The 26,285-nt window shown below is 35.6% G+C and overlaps 1 pseudogene; it reads right to left on the bottom strand.

Moving 5' to 3' along the window:
* The window catches only part of LOC102118779 (tubulin beta chain-like), a 33,721-nt pseudogene extending 23,597 nt beyond the window's left edge, over window positions 1-10,124 (bottom strand).
* Window positions 10,125-26,285: the final 16,161 nt, after the last annotated feature.

Raw genomic sequence — 26,285 nt, 5'->3', positions numbered from 1 at the left:
TGATACAACTGAAGTAATTCAGGCTATCTTGTAATCTTTACAGTCACTATGATATCCCTATTTTTTCTTTTAGTTTCAAGTGTACTCTATTAATATAGGACTTTATTGCACCATGAAAGTTGATTGAAAATAAAAAGTAATAAAATGTTACAGTTTACATAGATACCTTATCTATTAGGATGTTTCCAATTTCTTCATGGTATCTATTTATTATGAACGGTGTCAGTACTCTTGTATTTCACTTTTACCACATATCATACTGTTTTGTATGGTGTAATCATTTGGTAACCTGTGAGTGACATTATTCTAGATAATAGAGAATCTTTGAAAACATCACAATTTGGGAATGGGCTCTATTTTGATTTGAAATTTAGAAATAATAGATAGTGGATCAAAACCAAAATATGTAAAATTACATTGCAGAGAGGGAGAAAGAGCAAGATAGTCTATTAGAAACCTCTAGAGGGGAGTGTGAGGCAGGAGAATCACTTGAACCCAGGCGGTGGAAGTTGTGGTGAGACGAGATCGCACCATTGCACTCCAGTCTGGGCAACAAGAGCGAAATTCTGTCTAAAAAAAAAAAAAAAAAAAGCCTCTAGTGATTGTACCCCCTTCCTGAGAAGGAATACCAAATTGTACAACTCTCCACACAAAAAAAGCATCTTCATAAGACCCAAAAATCAGGTTGGGTACTAGCTCACCCACAGTGAGTTAGAGCACCAACTGGGCTCCTGGAGTCCTTGATTCCAGGCCATGGCACCTGAATGGCATTTCTGGACCTTCCCTGGGTCAGAAAGGATTCCACTGTCCTGAAGGGAAAAACTCAGACTAATAGAATTCACTACAAGCTGACTGTAGAGCTCCCTTGGGACTTGAGTGAGCATCAGCAGTAGCCAGGCAGTACTTGCAGTGGGCCTAGCAGGATGATTGCCAGGAGAGACTCCTCTGCCTGAAAAAAGGAGAGGAAAGAGTAGAAAGGACTTTGTCTTGAAGCTTGGGTAGCCACAGTAGAATTGAGAACCAAGTAGATTCTTAAGTTTCTGACTCCAGGCTCTGGCTCCTGGACGATATCTCTGAATCTGCTTGGTGCCAGGGGAATATGCTGCCCTGAAAGGAAGAACAAGAACATGGCTGGATTTGCCACTTAATGATTGTAGAGCCCGTGGTCCTTGAGTGAACATGGGTAGTAGCCAGGCAGAGGTTACTGTGGGCCATGGGTGAGACCCAGTGTTGTGCAGCCCTCAGGTCTGACCCAGCACAGTCCCAGTGGTGGTGACAGGGGTAACTTGTTTCATCCCTCCCCCAGTTCCAGGCAACTCAGCACAGGCAGACTCCATTTGTTTGGGGAAAAGTAAGAGACAAGATTAAGAGTCTCTGCCTGGTAATGCAGAGGAATTTTCTGGATCTTACCCAAGACAACCAAGGCGGTAAGTCTGTGAGTCTATAGAACCACATTACTGGGCTTGTGATGCCTGTAAAGCAGATATAGCTGCGGTGAACAAAGACATAGATCACCATACCCAAGTCTCTTTGAGTATGGGGAAAACCTTCCTAAGAAGGATAGGTACACAAAAGCCCAGAATGCAAAGACCATAATACATAAATAAATTTTCAATGTCCAGACACCAACTAATATTCACAATTATTAAGACAATCCAGGGGAACATACCCTCAACAAACTAAATAAGGCAGCAGAGATCACTCTGAGAGAAACACAAATATGTGACCTTTCAGATAGAATTCAATAAAACTGTTATGAGGAAACTCAAAAGAAATTCAAGACAACACAGAGAAGAAATTCAGAATTCTATTGATAACTTTCATAAATAAATTTAAATAATTAAAAAGAATCAAGTAGAAATTCTGAGCTGGAAAAATTCAATTGCCGTACTAAAGAATGCATTAGAGTCTCTGAACAGCACAACTGATGAAGCAAAAGAAAGAATTAGTGAACTTGACAACAGAATATTTGAAAACATGCAGTCAAAGGAGACAGAAGAAAAAGAATTTTAAAAAGTGAAGGATATCTACAAGATCAGGAAAACAGCATTAAGAGGGCAAATCTAAGAGTTATTGGCTTTAAAGAGGAGGTGGAGAAAGAGATCAGGCTAGAAAGCTTATTCAAAGGGACAATCACTGAAAAATCTCCAAACCTAGAGAAATACAATGATCTACTATAAGAACATCAAATCCCAAGAAGATTTAACCTAGAGAAGACTATTTCAAGACATTTAATAATCCAATACACAATGATTAAAATAATTTTAAAAGGATCCCAAAAACAGCAAATGAAAAGAAACAAATAACATACAAAGCAGTTCCAATAAATCTGGAAGTACACAGAAAAATACAAAGCAAGAAAATAAAACATACCACCAAAGCATCGCTGTCACGAAAAGGAGTACAGGAAGGAAGGAAGAAAAGAAGAAAAAGTGGAAAAAACTACCAGAAAACAAAAAACAAAAGGGTATAAGTCCTTACTTACTAATGTTAACACTGATTGTAAATAGACTATAATTTTGAATCAAAATACAGAGTAGCTGAATGGACTAAAAAAAAAGATCAAATTATCTGTGCCTAAAAGAAATACACCTCACCTATAAAAACACATTCATTGAAAGCAACGGGATAAAAAAAAATTCCATGTAAATAGAAACCAAAAAGAGCAAGAACAGCTATATTTATATCAGACAAAATAGATTTCAAGATAAAACCTATCAAAAGAAGCAAAGAAGGTCATTATATAATGATAAAGTAGTCAACTCAGTAAGAGGATATAACAATTTTATATTTATGCACACATCACTGGAATACTCAGATCTATAAAGCAAACATTATTAGAGCTACAGAGAACAATAGACTAATATAATAATCGTTGGAGACATGAACACCCCACTTGGAGCATTGGACAGATCTTCCAGACAGAAAATCAACAAAGAAATATTGTACTTAATCTGCACTCTGGACTAAATGGATCTAATAAATATTAACAGAACTTTTCATGCAGTGGCTGCAGTATACACATTCTTCTCCTCAGCACATAGATCATTCTCAAGGATAGACCATATGTTAGTCCATATAATAAGTCAGAAAAAATTTCAAAAAAATTAAAGGTGTTGTATTTAATCTGGCCACAACATATTGAAATCAGAAATCAACCACAAGAGGAATTTTGAAATATACAAACCCATTGAAATAAAAAAAACAAATATGCTCCTGAATGACCAGTGGGTCAGTGAAGAAATAAAAAAAAATCAAAAAGGTTATTAAAAGCAATGAAAAAGAAACAAAACATATCAAAACCTATAGGATACAGAAAAAGCATTATTAATAGAAATGTTTATAGCAATAAGTGCCTATGTCAAAAAAGAAAAAAAAAAACTTCAAATAAACAACCTAATTATACATCCTGAAGAACTTAAAAAGGAAAAGTAAACAAAACCCAAAATTAGTAGAAGAAAATAAGTAATATATATTAGGGTGGAAATAAATGAAATGGAAACAAAGGAATAAATAAAAGCTAATGAAGTAAAAAGTTTTTCTTTTTGAAAAGATAAACAAAATTAACAAAGTTTTAGCCAGACTAATTAGGAAAAAAAAGAGAGAAGACCCACATAAATAAAATTAGAGATGAAAAAGGAGAGATTACAAATGACACCGCAAAAATTCAAAGGATCTTTAGAGGCTGCTCTGAGCCATTTGCCAATAAATTGAAAACCTAGAAGAAATGGATACATTCCTAGACATACACAACTTATCAAGATTGAATCTTGATAGGTTAAATCTATCTTGAATCTGTCTCGAATCTACCAATCTTGAATCTATCAAGATTGAATCATGAAGAAATCCAAAACCTGAACAGACCAGTAACAACTAATGAGATTGAAGCCATAACAATAAGTGTCACAGGAAAGAAAAGTCCAAAGCCTGATGACTTCAGTGATTAATTTTACTAAACATTTAAAGAACTAATATGAATTCAACTCAAACTATGCTGAAAAATAGAGGAGGACAGAATATTTCAAAACTCATTCTGTGAGGGCAGTATTACCATAACCTTACCATTTATATCCAGTATGGTTCCACAAGTGTGTGTTTTGTTTCTCTAACATAAGTTGTTTAGAAGTGGGACTATACAATTAAGAATGTTAAAACTTTTTTTAAAAAGAATTGCTGATAAAAAAAAATCTGAAGAAAACGTGAAGTGGGGCAAACTTTGTTACTGTTCTTGTATCTCTGTCAGTTTTTAAAACATTTTTTGTCTTAGGCATCATGGCCCTCTAGCTGCTGCAGACACACTGAAACATTCCACCTCAGGCGTTCTTTTCTCCCTAGCCTAGTTTATACAAATGAACATGTTTATCATATACCCTGATATGGTTAGGCTTTGTGTCCCCACTCAAATCTCATCTTGAATTGTAATCCCCAGGTGTTGAAGTAGATACCTGGTGAGAGGTGATTAGATCATGGGGGTGGTTTCCTTGATGCTGTTCTCATGATAGGGAGTGAGTTCTCATGAGATCTTATGATTTTGTAAGTATTTGACATTTTCTCCTACATACCATCTCTCTCTCATCTGTTGACATGAAGATGCACCTGCTTCCTCTTCCACCATGATTGTAAGTTTCCTGAGGCCTACCACCATGCTGAACTGTGAGTCAACTAAGTCTCTTTTCTTTATACATTACTCAGTCTTGGATAGTATCTTTATAGAAGTGTGAGAATGGACTAATGTACACCCCATTACTTAGGTTTATGTTTTCTGCCGGGGAACTGAGAAACACACTGTTACGCTTCAAATATTCCTTAGTTTACTAATAACTGAGGTCTTATTAGAGTCTACATGTGGTCATAAAAATGCATGTTAAATATATGGATAAAAATAATGTTTACCTGGCATCATAGTAGGAATGGAAAATACATTGATAAAGCGCACATATTCTTGTAGTTATTTTTAAAGTTAGTTTTTCCACATTCTTACATGTAAGAAATTGTTTACAAAACTGCTTAATATTTTATAACAATTATAATTTCCTATGCCCAGGTTAAATAATACATAATACGTAGAAAAGTACATTGAATATAAAGTAAAACCAGTCTTAAAATATAATTGTATTGAGGTTTTTGTTTTTGTTTTTGTTTTTGTTTTTGGTTTGTCTATTCTCATAGCTTTTGTGTTATTTGAGAAACTGAGGAATGTTTTATATTTTATTTTATTTTATTTTATTTGACACATAATATTTGTATATATTTGTGGGGTACAATGTGATGGTGCTATATATGTGTACATTGTGGAATGATCAAATCAAGCTAATTTACACATCTATCACCTCAAATACTTTCTACTCTTTGTAGTGTGAACATATAAAATCCACTCTTTTAGCTGTTTTGAAACATGCAATACATTATTCTTAGAAATAGTAATCATGCTGTGCAATAGGTCATTGGAACTTATTCCTCCTGTCTAAAGGAGACTTTATACCCTTTGACAAATGTATCTTTTTCCCTATCCACCTTGCACCCCATCATCAGTCTGCTGGCCACAACACAGAGAAAAAGAACACTCTATACTGATGGCGGTATTGTAAATTAGTATAACTGTTTTAGACAATGTGGAGGTTTGCTGAATATGTCTGCAATCTGCGGAAGAACTATCTGCACTCTCATGTTCATTGCAGCATTATTCACAATAGCAAAAATATTGAAACAACCAAAACATCCATCAACTGATGAACTGATTTTTTTAAATGTGGGATATATACACAATGGTATAATATTCAGGCTTAAAAAGCAGGACATTCTGTCATTTGTGATAACATAAATGAACCTAGATGACATTATGCTAAGTAAAATGAGCAAGGTACAGGGAAACATATACATGATGTCACTTACATGTGGAATATAAAAAAGTCAAACTCATAGTAGAATGAGGAATGCTTTTATTGGAATATTTTCTTTTGTTTGTGTTCGAACAATTCCTCACTTTTTAAACGTTAGAAATTGTATACACTGGGGAAATGAAATACTTTTAGTCAAAAGTGTTCTTATAGGTGACGTATTATTTTATCTGATCAGATTATGCTTATATTTCCTCTGCTTCTTTAAATTTTTATAAAAATTAACTAGATGAAAACATTCAAATTAAAAAATATATATTTTCAAAAACTAGATGACTGAAGGATAAGAGCAATAATAAATAATTATTTTACTAGGTGTGGATAAACTCTTACTTTTATTTGGATGTACCAAGAAAACATACTATAAGAAAATAGTCTTATCTCTAAAAACCGTGAATAGCAAGTTAACTCAATTAAATTGTTTTTGACTTACGTTTCTTTAAAATTAAGAACAACAATTTTTTTTTTGTCCCAGAACTTTTTCTACAACAACACTCTGTACTCACTGAGTATAATATGGGTTTGTAAAATTGGATACAGGATACATGCAGAAACTATAAATGAAGCAGGAGTTTACTGCCAAATATAGCTCTTATACAACAAAGGATAAAGGGCATATAGTGTGTTTTCCTTCAATGGGTGCAAAAAACCTGTTTCTACTTAATATTTCATTGAGTGGAATGATTTTTGACACACAGGTGCTTTTGACTGTCAACACTCAGCTGTTAGACTTCTTACATTACCCTCAGTTGAAGAGAACTGTCTCATACATACTTCATCCCCCCTTTCCAAGGGCAGCATGCATCCAGAGCCTATTCCATGCTTGATCCTATTGGGTCAACTCAGGACAAATGTGTAGCAGCATCCCTGCTTCAGAATTCCCTTTGCTCATGACTCAGGATTTGTTACTATGTTGCAGTCTGATGTCTCCTCCTGGTGATTTTGCTCTCTTCCCTTTCAGCATAGATGTTGATTCCAAGGTAACTGTAAAAATAACTTTCTTTCTACTAATATATATTTGACTATTCTTTCTGAGAAAACCAAGTCCAAGGGGTCTTCTTAGTATCCCAGGGGGTCTGAGAAAGTAGATACTAAGAAGGAATTTTGGATGTGGATCACCTGCTGCTTGGTTGTGGTAAAGACTATTTTTGGCAGTAGATGAATTATGGATACCCTTTGGCATAAAATAAGAATGCAACTGTTAAACTCTCAAGGTAGGGAGATAAGCTGTTGCATTGGTGAAAAAAATACACTAGTAACTGTACTATATTATGGGCTTTAGATATATGAAGGAAATAGTAATTACAAGTTCAATGGAATGGTATATGGCTGTTGCTGGGGGCAACTGATGTTCCAGGGAAAAAATTTAAAAGGCTGAAGTTGATTATTCATCAAGTGAAACTAAATGTAAAAGCCAGAGAGCCCCTTGGTAGCATATGAAGTGTGTCTCATTTCCTGTAGCCAAAAATGAAGAGAAAGCTGAGTACCCATACCAGGCCTTAATCATAGAAATAGCAAACCTCTAGAGAAGTTTAAATTTTCAAACTAGCAATGCTACCTATGTGAAATAAAAACCCATGGCTGGGAAAAAGTAAAACCATAATACATGGGATGAGAAAATATAGAATGAGGCAATTGAAAACCTTGAAGCTCCATAATTCTCTGAATGCTTTGTATCTGCAGAAGGAAACTTTCCATATAGATAAAAGACAGCAAAACCTCCACGATTTATGGAAATGCAGGAGCATGTCTCTGGCTAGAAAACATTCTTCAAGAACGTGTCTCCTTCTCTCCAACTAGGCCATAGGCAAATAAAAAGGGATAAGTCATACTATAATCCAGCCAGTAAAACTTGGGCCTGCTAAGGTAGGAAAGGAAACATACTCTGAGGGAACTGCAGGAGCAGCTCAGTCGGACAGTTTGCATGGAATTCAATAATGAAAGCCCCGGATCTGGGGGAGTGTTAGACACTGGAGGGTTTACGGATATGAAACCTCTCTCCTCAGATTCAGAATCTAATACACTGGCAAGGCCCTTGTGAAATGGTACAAATATCTTGCTATAATTGCTCCTAGAAACCTAGAGAAAATGATGGAAAACAGTAAGTAAAAAAGAGACACCAGAACCGCTATGACATACAGTAAAAAAAAGAAATCATAGACTCAGGAATTTGTCATGGATGTGCTCTGTAAGACTATAAACCCTGCCAATAACTACACTCTTTAGGTTATTAAGAATAGTCTGTTTATCAAAGCAATAAAGAATGTACTTGAGAAGGGCATCAGCTTCACTGGCAAACTAAATGAGTCTTTCACCTATAGGACAGATGGCTTTACACAACTGTTATAGGTTCAGTGACAGAAATGGGAATGTTGAGAGTCTGCAAAACAGAGGTCAGGTGGCACTTACCTATCCCAAGAAGCTGGATAAAGTTAAAAAAAAAAAGCATAAAAACCAAGGAGAGACCAGAGAGGTTTGATCTATAGTATTGTGGAGATTATTAATAAAACGATTTTGATAAGCAACACTTTTTCCTCTGAACTTCATTTCATATGAATTATTTTAAAATATATTTCCATTTATTGATTTAATTATTACATTTTCTTATACAAACCATTTGGTGGTTCTCATAGAAGTTAAACCTGCATTCCTGTTTTACGAAAGTCTAATATGTAATTTTTATGTTATATTTTCTTTTGACAAAATATACATGGCATGTTATGTATTAGTCCATTCTCGCATTGCTATAAAGAACTTCTTGAGACTGGGTAATTTACAAAGAAAAGACATTTAATTGGCTCACAGTTTCACAGGCTATATAGAAACAATGGCTGTGTGGACCTCAGGAAAATTACAACTAAACTCGAAGGTGAAGCGAAAGCAGATACGTGCTATATGACTGGCGCAGGAGGAATAGAGGGAAGGAGGAAGTGCTACACACTTATAAACAACCAGATTTCATGAGAACTCATTCACTATCATGAAAATAGCAGGGGGAAAATCTGCCCCCATGGTTTACTCACCTCCCACCAGGCCCCTTCTTCAACATTGGGGATTACAATTTGTAATGAGATTTGGGTGGAGACATAGAGATAAACCTTATTATTTCTCCTCTACCCCCACCAATCTCATGTCCTCCCATTTTAAAACATAATTACACCTTCCCAATAGCCCCACCAAAGTCTTAACTTATTCCAGCATTAACTCAAAAGTCCAAGTTCAAAGTCCCATCTGAAACAATGCAAGTTCCTTTCACCTATGAACCTGTAAAATCAAAAACAAATTATTTACTTACAAGATAAAATGGAGGTACAAGCATTGGGTAATTTTCCTTTCCCGAAATGGAGAAATAGGCTAAAACAAAGGGATGACAGGCCCCATGCAAGTTTGAAACCCAGCAGGGCAGTCATTAAATTTTAAAGCTCCAAAATAATCTCTTTTGACTCCATGTCTCTTATCCAGTCCACAGTGATGCAAAAGGTGCACTCCCAAAGCCTTAAGCCGCTCTGCTCCTGCAGCTCTCCAGGGTGCAGCCCCCATGGCTTCTTTCACGGCTGGTGTTGAGTGCCTGTGGCTTTTGCAGGTGCACAGTGCAAGCTGCTAGTGGAGCTACCATTCTGGGGTCTGGCAGATGGAGACCCTTTCCTCACAGCTGCACTAGGCAGTGCCCCAGTGGAGACCCTGTTTGGGGGCTCCAAACCCATGTTTCCACTCTGAACTACCCTAATAGAAATTCTATGTGAGGGCTCTGCCCCTGCTGCAGACTTCTGCCTGGATATTCAGGTATTTGCATACATCCTCTGAAGTCCAGGTGGAGGCTCCCAAGTTTTAAATCTTGCACTTTGCACACCTGCAGGCTTAACACCATGTGGAAGCTTTGGTGACTTCTGGCTTGTACCCTCTGAAGCAACAGCCTGAGATATATCTGGGGCCCTTTTAGTCAAGACTGCAGCTAAAGTAGCTGGGATATAGGGAGCATTTTCCTGGCATTGTGCAGGGCAGCAGGGCCTTGGTCCTGGCCGATGAAACCATTCTTCCCTTTTGGCCTCTGGGCCTGTGATGGGAGATGCTGCTGTGAAGGTCTCTGAAATACCTTGGCGGCCTTTTACCCATTGTCTTGGCTATTAACTTTTGCTCCTCTTTGTTTACACCAATTTCTGAAACAGGATTAAGTTCCTCCCCTGAAAATGAGTATTCCTTTTCCACCACATGGTCAGGGCTGTACATTTTCCAAACTCTATGCTCTGCTTCTCTTTTGAATATAAGTTCCAGTTACAGATTTTCTCTTTGCTCACATGTATAAGCATACACGCTTAGAAGATCTTGAATGCTCTGCTGCTTAGAAATGTCTTCTGCCAGATACCCTAAGTCATGTCTTTTAAGTTCAAAGTTCCATAGATCTCTAGAGCAGGGACACAGCAAGAGTGATCTTTATGACAGTTGTCAGTAAGTACGTCAACTCCATCTGAGAATAATTCAGCCTGAACTTCACTGTCCTTATCACTATCAGCATTTTGGTCACAACCATTCAACAAGTCTCTAGAAAGTTCCAAACTTTCAGCCAGGCTGATGGTGGCTCAAGCCTGTAATACCAGCACTTTGGGAGTCCGAGGCAGGCAGATCACGAGGTCAGGAGGTCGGGACCATCCTGGCTAACATGCTGAAACCCCTTTTCTACTAAAAATACAAAAAAGCTTAGCTGGGCATGGTGGCGGGCACCTGTAGTCCCAGCTACTCTGGAGGCTGAGGCAGGAGAATGGCATGAACCTGGGAGGTGGAGCTTGCAGTGAGCTGAGATCGTGCCACTGCACTCAAGCCTGGGTGACAGAGCAAGACTCCATCAAAAAAAAAAAAAAAGTTCCAAACTTTTACTCATCTTTCTGTCTTCCTCTGTGCCCTTCAAACTGTTCCAACCTCTGCCCATTACCCGGTTCCAAAGCTGTTTCCATATTTTCAGTTATTTTTATTGCAATGCCCCACATCTAGACACCAATTTTCTATATTATTTTATTCTCACATTGCTGCAAAGAACTACCTGAGACTGTGTAATCATAACGAAAACAGGATTAGTTGGCTCAGGCCTCCACAAACTGCACAGTAAATAATGCTGCAGAGGCCTCAGGACATTTATAATCATGATGGAAAGAGAAGAGGAAGGAAGCATATCTTACATGATCAGAACAGGAAGAAGAAAAGAGAGAAGGAGGATATGCATACATTTATAAGCGACCAGATCTCACGAGAACTCACTCACTATCATGAGAACAGCAAGGAAGTAGTCTGTCCCCATGATCCAGTCATCTCCCACCAGGCTCCTCCTTCAACATTGGGGATTGCAATTTGACATGAGATTTGGGTGGGAACACAAATCCAAACCATAGCAAATGGTTTGAAGTCCATTTTATCTAATATAAGAACCATCATTCTGAGCAAACTATCACAAGGACAGAAAACCAAACACCATATGTTCTCACTCATAGGTGGGAACTGAACAACGAGAACTCTTAGACAGAGTGGGGAACATCACACACCGGGGCTTGTCATGGGGTGGGGGGAGGGAAGAGGGATAGCATTAGGAGATATACCTAATATAAATACAGTATAAATGTAGTATTGCTATATCTTTTTGCTGTGTTGAATGTATACAATGTCCTTTCTTGTCTCTTGTAACTGTCTTTTTAAGGTAAATCAGCACAATTCTGAGAACAACATTTAAAATGGATATAGAGACAAACAACAAAATTTTAGACATGACAGTTAAAATATACTAAGGTGGCATGTGCTACTATTGATGAAACTAGTAAGAAGAAAAATTTTAAGTTATTTGCCTAAATTGAAGAAAAAGTAAACAGAAATTCCAGCAATTTTTAATATAATAAAAGCATTAATATATTTTTATTAATTTCAAAAATATATAGGAATACAAATGGTAGGGTGGGCAGAAATATTTGCATGTAATAAATATAATACAACTATAGTTTATTCTCTGTTTTAATAATTTCAATTATTTAATAAAAATTTATAAATCATACATAGGTCATTCACAAAAGTTGAAATGCAACTGGTCAATAAATCAAGTAACTTATGTTCAAAATCATTAAAATTTAGATGTACACATTCAATATTTTAAAATGTGCTAACAAACAATATGAAAGAATTTTTTTGAAATACTCTGGTAAGGTACAGAAATACAGAAACCCTGATTTGTCACTACTAATTTGTGAATTTGTGAATTACTGTACCACTTTGAAAATTAACTGGCATAGCTAGTAAAATAAAGCATATAACATTTATCTCAACAATAATTTCAGGAATCTCTCTTACATAAATCACATCATTAATATATTAAGAAATAATTCTTTTGATGTCAGTTAAATGTAAAAAATACACATTTTAAAATTAATTTACATTTGTTGGAGCTATATTAACTTTAAAAAGTTAGTCTCTTTATGTGAGCATTTTATCAGGGATAATTTATTTATGTGATAAAGATTCTGGGAAGACCAGAATAACACTGAGACAGCAGGATTTTAAGGACCTTTGAATCAGTGTTCATAGATTCTTAAACTAAAACTCCAAAGAGTTTCATTATGCTATTTATTTATTTATTTATTTATTTATTTATTTATTTATTTAGCAGAGAGACCTGAAAAACTTGTACATGTTGAAAATGCAAGTATGTTAATAATGCTACCGAGTCCTGAAGGTCCTCAGGTTAGACATTTCCATAGTTCCCAGTTATTTCGAAGATGGAAAAAGAAAACTTAAAGGCTTAAATATAACTGAGCTAGCAATTTCAATGGAAATGATTTTGGCTACTTGTCACACTGATGCAAGTTAAATTTGTGTTTTTCACAGGATTTTATTACATGCAAATGTTATCCTCCAATTTGAAATAATGACTCTCATATATAATTTTCTATGATAAAAATTTGCAAAATGATTTTTTTTTGTAGAAACTGATGTTTATTTTTTCCATTAACCTTATTTTCATGTTGTTTAAGAGTCTGTGGAAGAACAACTTAAGACCACTCAGTGGTTGTTCCTATCTATTCAGTGTCCTGAACAGTGGGAGCTGCAGACAAGTCTGTCATGGAAGGCTGAGCAGTCCAGTCTTCCGTGGGAACCTACTGAATAGGCACCTAGGTCACCTGCACACCTTCGGGCCAGTATGCAAGCTTGGGCTGAGCAGCAATGAATTCAGGAGCTAGAGCAGTTCATTCATCCTAAATTTGATCCCAGGTCACAGCATTTTCACTAGCAGCCTACTCTTCCTTTTCAATCTTTTCAGGACCTTATTAGAAGTGGAGTTCAGGCACACCATCCCATGAGTATTTACAGGAAATGGTGCCACACATGCATAAAATTTTCCGGGCCAGCATCCACCACTTCAGACCTTTGAGTAAGTGCCCTTGTTGTTGCATGGGATGGTAATGTTCCAAGGAAAGTTGCCTTGGGGCTCTGGCAGCAGGAGAGGTTAAGGTAAGGGAGCAAATGATCACTGTAAATCAAGTCTAGAATAATCTTTATGGCAAAGTCCTACCATGTAGGGAAAAGAAACTTTCCAGAGGGGAATTGTGAAACTAATTCCACCCGGAGAAAGGAAACTTGTCCTAGTGTCATCCTCCTCTATTCCCTCTTTCTCACCTATGAGAAAACAAAAGTAAAAACATAATTAAGAGTCATGGTAATAAAAGGTCTAGGCTTTTAAGGAGACTGATTGCAAATATGGCATGTGGGAAAGGAAGCAGAAATATACCACTACAGAAACACTTTTGAAAATCACAGCTGTGAGGCACAGGCCCAGTAAAACACTGAGATTTAATCAGGAGTCCATAATATTTTCCCAAACCTTAATCACTTTACCACCACACAGGGTTCAAATGTAATGACAGTGAATGGTAGTGGAAAATACAAGCATTCTCTATGGTATAGATCATTATACATTGTGTATCTCTATCAAAACATTGCATTGACCCTATAAATATATACAACTTTTATGAATCCATAACAATTTACTATAAAAAAGAAGAAAAAATCTCAAGTCTAAAGTCAGCCCAAAGGCAAAAACAAGGGCGCTGGAAGAATTTGAAGTCCCTGATACCTAAAGTTACAAAAAAATATTAAGAAGAGCTGAATTCCTAAATTGATTAATATAAATCTTCACATTATAGGACTATTTAACTGAGTTTCTACTGCCTGCCATAACAAAAATGTGTAAAACATTAAAGCATAACAACAACAAATAAATAAAAACACAGTCTAAAGACTCAAAGCAATAATCACAATCAGATTCAGAACTGTAACATAGATGCTGGAATAATCAGACAGGGAATAAAATAACTATTATTAATATATGTCAAAGGCTGTAAGGAAACAGTAGAAAATATCTAAAACAGGTGGATATTTTTAGCAGAGAGCCGGACACTCTAAGAAAGATTTTTTAAATGAAAAACACACTAAAAGCAATGAAGATTGTCTGTGATAATCTCATCACTTGATTCAATACAGTGCGGAAAGAATCAATGGTGTAAATATAGATCAATAGAAATGCCCCAACTGGAAATGCAAACAGAAAGAAGAGTGAGGTAAAGAAAACAAAAACAAAAACAAAAACAAAAAACAAGAACAAAAACAGAACATCCAGGAATTATGAAAAAAAAATTAATAAATATAACATGCATGTAATTGAAATATCAAAACAAGGAGAAAGAGAAAATAATGCAGAAGAAATAATTTAAATTAATGCCCAAGAAGTTTCCAAAATTAATGACAAACACCAAGATACAGAAAACTCAGAGAAAATCAAGTGGGATAAATATCAAAAGAAACAGAAAAAATATACCAGAAATGAAAGAGAAGTCATCTGATCCTATGAACATTAAACAATAAAGGAATACTATAAACAACTCTACAATCACAAATGTAATTATTTCTTTGAAATGAGCAACTATTAATCACTCTGATATAATTTGGCTGTGTCCCCACCCAAATCTCATATTGAATTCCCATGTGTTGTGGGAGGGACCCAGTGGGAGGTAATTGAATTGCTTGGACGCAGGTCTTTCCTGTGCTGTTCTTGTGAGAGTGAGTAAGTCTCACGATGGTTTTACAAATGGGAGTTTCCCTGCACAAGCTCTCTTCTCTTGTCTACCACCATGTGAGACACATCTTTCACTTTCTGCTATGATTGTAAGGCCTCCCCAGCCAGATAGAACTGTAAGTCCATTAAACCTCTATCTTTTGCAAAGAGTCTTGGGTATGTCTTTATCAGCAGGGTGAAAATAGACTAATACAACTCATACAAAGAAATTGATAAAATGAATAGTCTCATATTTATTAAGAAATGAAATAAATATTATAAGACTTTCCAAAAAAGGAAGAACCAGGTTTAAACGGTTCACTGGTTAATTCTATCGACATATAAAGAAAAAGTAATTTCTATTTTCCCCAATCTCTCCTAGAATGCAAAGCCAAACAAACACATACAAACTTATTCAATAGAGGGCTAGCATCACAATACAGGTTGAAAGTCTCTAATTCAAAAATTCAAAATTGGAAATGCACCAAAATTGAAACATTTGAACATTGAAATGATGCCCCAAGTGGAAAATTTTACACCTGACCTCATGTGACATGTCATAGTCAAGATGTAGGCACACAAGTTTATTTAGCATCATCAAGAGATAAAAGATCCTTCCAGCCTCTTTCAGCTGAGATACATCTTTTCTGTGCACACCCAAGTTCCTCATACAAGCACGCCAAGGAGGATGATAAAATGGCATATAAACAGATTGAATGTGCCAATGGAAGATTCCCTATGATGTCCCACCTCAGACCAAGATTGACATGCAATATTCACTGTGATACTCTGCTTTATTTCTGCTCTGTTGTATAAAGATACTGTTTACAATGTCAAACAAGCCTAAAAATAACTATATAGATAATGGCGACTAGAAAAAGAAGAAGCATTTATGTTTATCTATAGCACAGCATGTCATGCTGCTGGAGAAACTGAACAATGGTGTAAGTGTGAAATATCTCAGAGAAGAGTATGGCATTGGAGTGACCACCATATATAGCCTAAAGAAAGAAAAACATAAACTGTTGAAATTTTGCACTAAAAGTGATTAGCAGAAATTAACAAAAATAGAAAAACTGCATAAGATTAAACTGAAGATCTTAGGTCAAATGATATTTCAGGTTCTAAATCCTTGAGGAATCACCATACTCTCTTCCACAATGATTGAACTAATTTACACTCCCACCAACAGTGTAAAAGCATTCTTATTTCTCCACATCCTCTCCAGCATCTGTTGTTTCCTGACTTTTTACTGATTGCCATTCTAACTGGTGGGAGATCGTATCTCATTGTGGTTTTGATTTGCATTGCTGTAATGACCAGTGATGATAAGTTTTTTTCATGTTTGTTGGCTGCATAAATGTCTTCTTTTGAGGAGTGTCGGTTCATATCCTTTGCCCATTTTTTGATAGGGTTGTTTGCTTTTTTCTTGTAAATTAGTTTAAGTTATTTGTAGATTCTGGATATTAGCCCTTTGTAAGAGGGATAGATTGCAAAATTTTTCTCCCATTCTGTACTTTGCCTGTTCACTCTGAAGATAGTTTCTTTTGCTGTGCAGAAGCTCTTTAGTTTAATTAGATTCCATTTGTCAATTTTGGCTTTTGTTGCCATTGCTTTTGGTGTTCTAGTCATGAAGTCATTGCCTAAGCCTATGCCCTGAATGGTATTGCCTAGGTTTTCTTCTAAGGTTTTTCTTGTCTTAGGTCTTACATTTAAGTCTTTAATCCATCTTAAGTTAATTTTTGTATAAGGTATAAGGAAGGGGTCCAGTTTCAGTTTTCTGCATATGGTTAGCCAGTTTTCCCAACATCATTTATTAAATTAAATAGGAAATCCTTTCCCCATTGCTGGTTTTTTTCAGGTTTGTCATAGGTCAGATGGTTGTATGTTGGGAGCAAGGCCCCCAACATCTGGCCATAAACTGGCCCCAAAACTGGCCATAAATAAAACCTCTGCAGCACTGGATATGTCCATAAAGGCCCTAACACCCAAGCTGGAAGGTTGTGGGTTTACCAGAATGAGGGCAAGGCCAGGGTGGAAAACTGTGTAAAGGCTTTCTTAAGCCACAAACAATAGCATGAGCGATTTATGACTTAAGGGCATATTCCTGCTGCAGTTAACTAGCCCAACCTATTCCTTTAATTTGGCCCATCCCTTCATTTCCCATAAGGGATACTTTTAGTTAATTGTGAGACCCCTGATTTCTCACTTCACACATCTATATTTCTGTGTGTGTGTCTTTAATTCCTCTTGTGCTGCTGGTTTATGGTCTCCCTGACCAAGTTGGTCTTGGCAGTTGTAAATGTGTGGCATTATTTCTGAGGCCTCTGTTCTGCTCCATTGGTTTATATATCTGTTTTGGTACCAGTACCATGCTGTTTTGTTTACTGTAGCCTTGTAGTATAGTTTGAAGTCAGGTAGTGTGATGCCTCCAGCTTTGTTCTTTTTATTTGGATTGTCTTGGCTATACAGGCTCTTTTTTTGGTTCCAAATGAAATTTAAAGTAGTTTTTTTCTAATTCTGTTAAGAAAGTCAGTGGTAGCCTGATGAGGATAGCATTGAATATATAAATTACTTTGGGCAGTGTGGCCATTTTCACGATATAGATTCTTCCTATCTGTGAGCATGGAATGTTTTTCCATTTGTTTGTGTCCCCTCTTATGTCCTTGAGGAGTGGTTTGTAGTTCTCCTTGAAGAGGTTCTTCACATCCATTGTAAGTTGCATTCCTAGGTATTTTATTCTCTTTGTAGCAATTGTGAATGGGAGATCACTCACGATTTGGCTCTCTGTCTATTATTCATTTATAAGAATGCTTGTGATTTTTGTACATTGATTTTTTATCATGAGACTTTGCTGAAGTTGCTTATCAGCTTAAGGAGATTTTGGGCTGAGACAATGGAGTTTTCTAAATATACAATCACATCATCTGCAAAAAGAGACAATTTGACTATCTCTCTTCCTATTTGAATACCTTTTATTTGTTTCTCTTGCCTGATTGCCCTGGTCAGGACTTCCAATACTATGTTGAATAAGAGTGGTGAGAGAGGGCATCCTTGTCTTGTGCTGGCTTTCAAGGGGAATGCTTCCAGCTTTTGCCCATTCAGTATGATATTGACTGTGGTTTTGTCATAAATAGCTCTTATTATTTTGAGATACATTCCATCAATACCTAGTTTATTGAGAGTTTTTAGCATGAAGGGCTGTTGAATTTTATCAAAGGCCATTTCTGCATCTATTGAGGTAATCATGTGGTTTTTGTCATTGGTTCTGTTTATGTGATGGATTACGTTTATTGATTTGCATATGCTGAACCAGCCTTGCATCCCAGGGATGAACCCAACTTGATCATGGTGGATAAGTTTTTGATGTGCAGCTGGAATTCAGCTTGCCAGTATTTTACTGAGGATTTTTGCATTGATGTTCGTCAGGGATATTGGCTTGAAATTTTCTTTTTCTGTTGTGTCTCTGTCAGGTTTTGGTATCAGGATGACGGTGACCTCATAAAATGTGTTGGGGAAGAGTTCCTCTTTTCCTTTTGTTGGGAATAGTTTCAGAAGGAATGGTGCCAGTCCTCCTTGTACCCCTGGTACAACTCAGCTGTGAATCCGTCTGGTCCTGAGCTTTTTTTGGTTGGTAGGCTATTAATTACCGCCTCAATTTCAGAACTTGTTATTCCATTACTGGGTATATACCCAAATAATTACAAATAATTCTACTGTAAAGACACAGGCATATGTATGTTTATTGCAGAAATATTCACAATAGCAAAGACTTGGATCCAATCCAAATGCCTATCGGTGATAGACTGGATAAAGAAAATGTGGCTCATATACACCATGAAATACTATGCAGCCATAAAAAAGGATGAGTTCATGTCCTTTGCAGGGACATGTATGAAGCTGGAAACCATCACTCTCAGCAAACTAGCACAGGAACAGAAAACCAAATGCCATATGTACTCAGTCATAAATGGGAGTTGAACAATGACAACACATGGACACAGGGAGGGAAGCGTCACACACAGCGGCCTCTTGGGGTGGGGGTTAAGTGAGGAATAGCATTAGGAGAAATACCTAATGTAGATGATGGGTTCATGAGTGCAGCAAACCAATATGGCACTTGTACAACTATGTAGCAAACCTGTATGTTCTGCACATGTGTCCCAGAACTTGAAGTATAATAAAAAAAAATGAAGATCTTGATTATGAACTGAAAGAATGAACACAAAAGCAAAATGGAATTATCCACTACCTACAAGAAACTGACTTTAAAGAAACAAAAGGGTTCAAGTGTAAGAACAGATAATGACACCTATCAATAATCATACTAATATTAATTTTTGAAAGTCGATATTAATCAAAAGAAAGCTGGAGAGGCTATGTTACTACTTACCAAGTCTGATTTCAGAGAAAAAATATTATCAGGGACAAAATGTATCCTTTAATAATATTAGAGGGTAAATTCATCAGGAGAGCATAACAATCTTAAGCAGTATACACATAGTAACAGAGACTCAAAATGTCTGAAGCAAAATCTAATGGAATGTGAAGAAGAAATACATCAACCTGAAGTTGCAGTGAGAGTTTTTAATACTCTTCTATCAATAATTGGTAGAAGTAGACAGAAAATTAGCAAAAAAATAGAAAAATTAATTCAATTATAGTAGTCTACCTATTATTTTCAAGCACAAATAAAATATTTATGAATATAGAGCGAATTATGAGCAATAAAACAAGTCTCAATATATTTGAAGTGAATTTAATCATAGAATGGAAAGAAAGAAGGAAGAAAGGAAGGAAAGAAGGATGAACGGATGGATGGACTGACGGAATGAAGAAAAGGAGGAAGAGAGGGAAGGAGCGAGAAAGGGGAAAAGAGAGAGAATAGGCCTTAATTTGAAGACCCAACAATTATTTTTGGGAAAAAAAAATAGAATTTATAATTTATAATTTATATATTGCTGGACTAAAAGCAATATATAATCTGAGGATAATATAAACTAATTGGAATAAACCTAGTACTACCATCAATAAGGTTGTATGAGGGAAGAAATTTGAAATAACTATTTTGATGACTCACATTTCTAATGAAATATCATGTCAGGATAGGAATCATTTTATATTCTATCAAATATTCATTTAAAAATAACTAAAATATAAAATGATTAATATTTTATGAGGAAAAAGAAAATAATCTATATAAAATAAGATAATTATCTCAGGTACCATGCAAATGTATATTTCAGTTAATATTTTATTTGAAGTTCAATTACATAATAACATTGTTTGTATGAGTTAATGTCTAAACATAATTTTTTATCTGATTCTATCATGTAGATAAAATAATGCAAATTAGTTTGCCCTTATTGATAATGCAAAATGGTACATTCTTAAAGTGAATAAACTCATAAAAACCTGCTTCATTCAAAACACATTGTAAGTTAAGAAAAATCTAGAACTTTTTCAGTCCTATTTCTGTTCCATCATTTTCATATGTACAACACACTCACGGTAACATACACATTTTTCTTTTTTGATATGGATGCTTGCTTTTTTGCCTAGGCAGGAGTGCAGTGGTGCAATCTCTGCTCACTGCAGCCTCCGCCTCCCAGGTTTAAGTGATTCTCCTGCTTCAACCTCTTGAATAGCTGGGATTACAGGTGTATACCACCACACCCAGATAATTTTTGTATTTTTAGTACTGATGGGGTCTCGCCATGTTGGCCAGGCTGGTCTTGAATTCCTGGCCTCAGGTGATCTGCCTGCGTTGGCCTCCCAAAATGATGGGTTTACAGGTGTGAGTCACTGCACCCAGCCAACATATAAAATAAATGTGGGAATTATCAACGGAGGAGAAGAGCCTTGAAGTAAGAGAGAGTAAACTAGTCTATTAAAAAAAAAAAGAAAAGAAAAGTTAGGTTTTCTGACATTCTCATTTAAAATGAACTTACATATAAAACACAAACATTTTCCTATTACTTTTTATTTCATTTTATATTGCAAATACAAGTCATATGCTTTACAGTAAAATACAGAAACATGAGAAAAAGTTAAAAATATTTTTCTTCATTGTGAAATGTTTACTAAACAAATTAACATTTATTCAACTTTTGACAATTTTCCCTATGAGATGAAAAATATAAATCTACTATAGATATAAATGTTCTATGTTATATACGAACATAAATGACTGCATAGATATACATATAAATGTACATACATATATAAAAAGAAGTTGATACCATTGTAATGCCTAAGGTTCTTGCCTAGCCATGCCAAAAAATTGGTGTGGCGGCTGACTGCAGTGACTGATAGAGACACGGACCGAGAAAGAGAAAAAGCTGTAGGCTTTATTGAGCAGAGTGAAAGTACAAAGCTTCCACAGCGGGGAAGTGTTGGCGGAATTGGTTCCTTCTGGTGAGTTCTTGGTCTCATTGACTTCAAGAATGCAGCTGCGGACCCTTGCAGTGAGTGTTACAGTTCTTAAAGGTGGTGTGTCTGGAGTTTGTTCCTTCAGATGCATCTGGAGTTTCTTCCTTCCAGTGGGTTTGTGGTCTTGCTGACTTCACTGCAAGAGTGAAGCTGCAGACCTTGGCAGCGGGTGTTACAGTTCTTAAAGTTGGTGTGTCTGAAGTTGTTTGTTCCCCCCAGGGGATTCATGGTCTCACTGACTTCAGGAATAAAGTCGCAGAGCCTCGTGGTGAGTGTTACAGCTCATAAAGGTAGTGTGGAGCAAAAGAGTGAGCAGCAGCAAGATTTACTGTGAAGAGGGAAACAACATAGCATCCACAGTGTGGAAGAGGACTCTAGCGGGTTGCTGTTGCTGACTGAGTGGCCAGCTTTTATTCCCTTACTTGGCCCCACCTACATCCTGCTGATTGGTCCATTTTACAGAGTGCTGATTGGTCTATTTTACAGAGTGTTGATTGGTCCGTTTTTACAGAGTGCTGATTGGTGCATTTACAAACCTTTAGCTAGAGAGAAAAGTTCTCCAAGTCCCCATTGGACCCAGGAAGTCCAACTGGCTTCACCTCTCAGTATGGTAATATGAAAACCCTGAAGATGCCAAAAGATATACTTCCATTTGTGTCATCTTTGATGTCTTTCTGCAGTGTTTTGTAGTTCTCCTTGTAGAGACTTTTTACCTCCTTCATTAAGTACATTCCTAGAGTTTTATTTTTTTGTAGTTATTGTAAAAGGGAATGAGTTCTTGACTTGATTTTAAACTTGGCTATCATTGGTGTATAGCAACAATACTAATTTGTGTAACATTGATATTGATTTTCTGACCGGAGATTTAACTGATTAATTTATCAGATCTAGGAGCATTTGGAAGAAGTCCATAAGGTTTTCTAGGTATAAGATCATATAATCAGCAAACAGAGATCATTTGACTTCCTTTATTTCAAGTTAGATTTTCTTTATTTTTTTTCTCTTGCCTGAATGCTCTCGTTAGGACTTTCAATAGTTAAGTTGAATAGAAGTGGTGAAAGCAGATATCCTTATCTTGTTCTAGTTCTTAGAGTGAATGCTTTCAGCTTTTCCTTGTTCAGTATGAGGTTGGCTATGTATGAAATGTTATATATTGCTTTTATTATTTTGAGTACTTATAGATTAGAAGAATCAATAATGTGAAAATGGCCAAACTTCCCAAAGCAATCTAGAGATTGGATGCAATTTCTATCAGAATGCCAACACCATTTTTCACAATATAAGAAAAGACAATCTTAAAATTCATATGAAAGCAAAAAAAGAGCCCAAATAGCCAAAGCAATCCTAAGCAAACAGAACAAATCAGGAGACACCACATTACCTGACCTCAAATTATACTACAAGGCTAAAAAGTACTCAAAACAGCATGACACTGGCATAAAAGTAGATATAGAGACCAATGGAATAGAATAGGGAGCACAGAAGTAAGTCCAAATACTTACAATCAACTGATCTTTGGCAAAACATACAAAAATATAAATTGGAGAAAGACACTCTATTCAATAAGTGGCACTAGGAATGTTGTATAGTGACATGTGGAAGAATGAAACTAGATTCCTATCTCTTACTGTATATAAAAATTAACTCAGGATGGATTAAAGACTTAAATCTAAGACCTGAAGCTACAACCATCCTAGAAGAAAGCCTAGGAAACACTTTTCTAGACATTGGGACTAAGAGTCCAAAAGCAAATGCAACAAAAACAAACATAAATAAATGGGACTTAATTATTTTGCTGCACAGCAAAATAAACCACCAACAGAGTAAATAGACAACCTATAGAATGGGAAAAAAATTCATAAACTATGCATCTGACAAAAGTCTAATATCCAGAATCTATAAGGAACTTAAAAAACATTAAGAAGCAGAAAACAACACCATTAAAAAGTAGGCAACGACATGAACAGACACTTCTCAAAAGAAGACAAACAAGCAGACAAAAAATTTATGAAAAAGTGCTCAACATCACTAATCATAGGAAGTGCAAATCAAAACCACAGTGAGATATTGCCTCACACCAGTTAGAATGGCTATTATGAAAAAGTCAAAAAACAAACACACACATGTTGGCAAGGTTGCAGAGAAAGGAAATGTTCATATACTGTTGGTGGGATTGTAATTTAGTTCAGCTCTTGTGAAAATGGTTTGGAGATTTGCCAAAGAACTAAAAATAGAATTATCATTTTATCCAGCAATCCCATTACTGGGTATATACCCAAAGGAAAACTAATCATTCTGCCAAAAAGGCATCTGGGCTCACATGTTTATTTCAACACTATTCACAGTAGCAAAAACATGAAATCTGCTTAGGTGCCTATCGATGGTGGATTGGATGAAGGAAATGTGTTACATATGCACCATGGAGTACTATGGAGCTATAAAAAGAATGAAATTATGTCCTTTGTAGCAACGTAGATGCAGCTAGAGGCCGTTATTCTTAGTAAACTAACATAGGGACAGAAAACCAAATGCTGCATGTTCTGATTTATAGCTTTCCCACTCAGAATACTCTTGACTGATTTATTCAGTTAAAAAAAAAAAAAAAAAAAAAAGATGAAAGAGATAACCTTAAGACACCTGCTTCACGTAACAAGGAGATCTAGGGTGATCAGATTCAGTGAAGTGAAAAAATTAGATATAAGACATAAGCAAAAAAAATTCAAAATTTTAGAATACACTTTCAACTATTTACAGAGAAATATTGTTCTATTGTGAAAGCGTATGTTAGGCATGAAACAAACTGAAGTAATTATCTGGAAATAACAAAGATGTCTATAATCAATATTCCTGAGATAGTCTCAGAAGCAGCAGCTCCACAGAAGATGGAGCTAATGCGAGCTTACTAAATACTAGAAAGCAGCAAGATCAGCAGAAATGAAGTAAAGGGCTGATTCCTCAACGGTAAGATAAAATTGAAGAAAAGAGTGAGGAAGTCCTGAAATAAATGGAAGGATCGTGACATACAATGTAGTAAACTCTAAAGTAGTAAAATATGATTACTAACTTACATACAAGGTAGCAATCATACTTTTAAAGTATTATTTTATTTTTTTTAAAATATTTGATTCAAAGGGTACACGTACAGGTTTGTTACATCGATATATTGTGTGATGCTGAGGTCTAGACTTAGATTGAAACCATCACCCAAATAGTGAACATAGTACCCAATAGGTAGTTTTTCAACCCTTGACCTTCTTCTTCCCTTCCCCATTTCTGGGTCCCCAGTGTCTATTATTCCCATCTTTATGTTTGTGTGTACCTAATGACAACAGTAATAGTAATTTCAATAATTTGAAGTTATTTCTTTTGGTCAATCATTAGTCTGTTGAAGGAAGCATTAAAATACTGTTACATATTGTGACCTAAAATTTGTGATGTCTATCTTTAATGATGTATGACTAATTTGGAGATAAGAATAATGCACATAAGAATATAAGTACATAAATTATATCATAATAACATTGTTTTAAGTGGCAAAATTTCAGTAAGCATGAATACAGCAGTCTACTGACAAGGATTGACTGTAAATTGCTAATACTAGGGACAAGTTTGAAATACTACAGATAAGTAAACTAGACTCAGATTACAGAGTGCATTGACATCTCCCTAGATGAATTTCTACAAAACTCATTGAAAAGTTCACATCATTATAGTTTTGAATATGTTTGAGAAAAGGAAGTCGTGAGAAGGGATAATCAACCAGAATATGCAGAATTATTGAGGAAGAAGGACAATGTCAGGTTAAGTACCTCTAATGCTCCTAAAACACTTAGTCAGAAAGAGATTAACGTCCAGTCTAGATTAATGGGAGTAGTAACAAAGAATAAAAAGTGAATCTAGTATATTGATGATTTAAATAAATTAGAAGAAATAATTAATGTTTATTGCTGTATTGTAAATGCTACTGTTTTCAAGGACTATCAAATTATAAAATCATAGAAAGATGATCAGTAAAAGAGTTACCTTATTGCCAGTTACTGGACCCATATCTGAGAAAGAGAGGCTTTACCTACAATGAAACAGAAGGGGATCTAAAGGATAGGAGAAACGGAGTAGGTTTGTCCAGCAAAATGTTGAGGATAGAAGTGTATTAAATTTGCTTAAAACTGATTATCACTAATAATGACAGGTCTGCGATGTGTTTGGTTGCAGAGAAAGAGTTAGGTCGGGGTAGAATGGAAGGCACATAAAATGGTAGAGTGATTTATCTTTATCAACAACTAGGAAGACAGCTGGTTACAAATAGCTAGCTCATATTGCAAGCAATTTAAACAATTCCCTAAATATAATAGCAAGAAGATGAGGTTTTTTGAAACCTAAATTCAGATCAAATATGTAGACAATCTATCATAATTATTTATGTCACCATCATCTTTTATGTTGACATATGCTAAAAACCTGTTCCCTAAAATGATCACTCTGAACAAAATACTTCAGAGTCAACTAAAAATAAATCATACATGCATTGAGAATTATGTTATATATTTCTTCAAAAATGGCTCTCAAATCACGGAGTAGTGAAGAGTGGAAGTAGCTAATAATTTGGTTTCTTGGGTATAAACTTTCCTCTGAAGCAAGTTTATGTAATTTAAACACTTAACCCTTGAGCCTGACTTCCCTAATTGGTAAAATGGAAATAATGACCCTTCCTTGAAAGCATGTTGAAAATTAAAAGCTTCATTATTATTGTTATTCATTTTAATATGTTGCATTAATGTAACATGGCCACTTAAAAAAGAGAAACTACAAATAAAATTATAGTAAATTTGTATTCTAATTAAATCTGGCTAGCAAAATAATACAATTTAATATGT

This window comes from Macaca fascicularis, chromosome 7, assembly GCF_037993035.2.
Source record: "Macaca fascicularis isolate 582-1 chromosome 7, T2T-MFA8v1.1".
Taxonomy (NCBI): domain Eukaryota; kingdom Metazoa; phylum Chordata; class Mammalia; order Primates; family Cercopithecidae; genus Macaca; species Macaca fascicularis.
The sequence above is the reverse complement of the archived record's forward strand: the minus strand, read 5'-3'. Positions and strand labels throughout refer to the sequence as shown.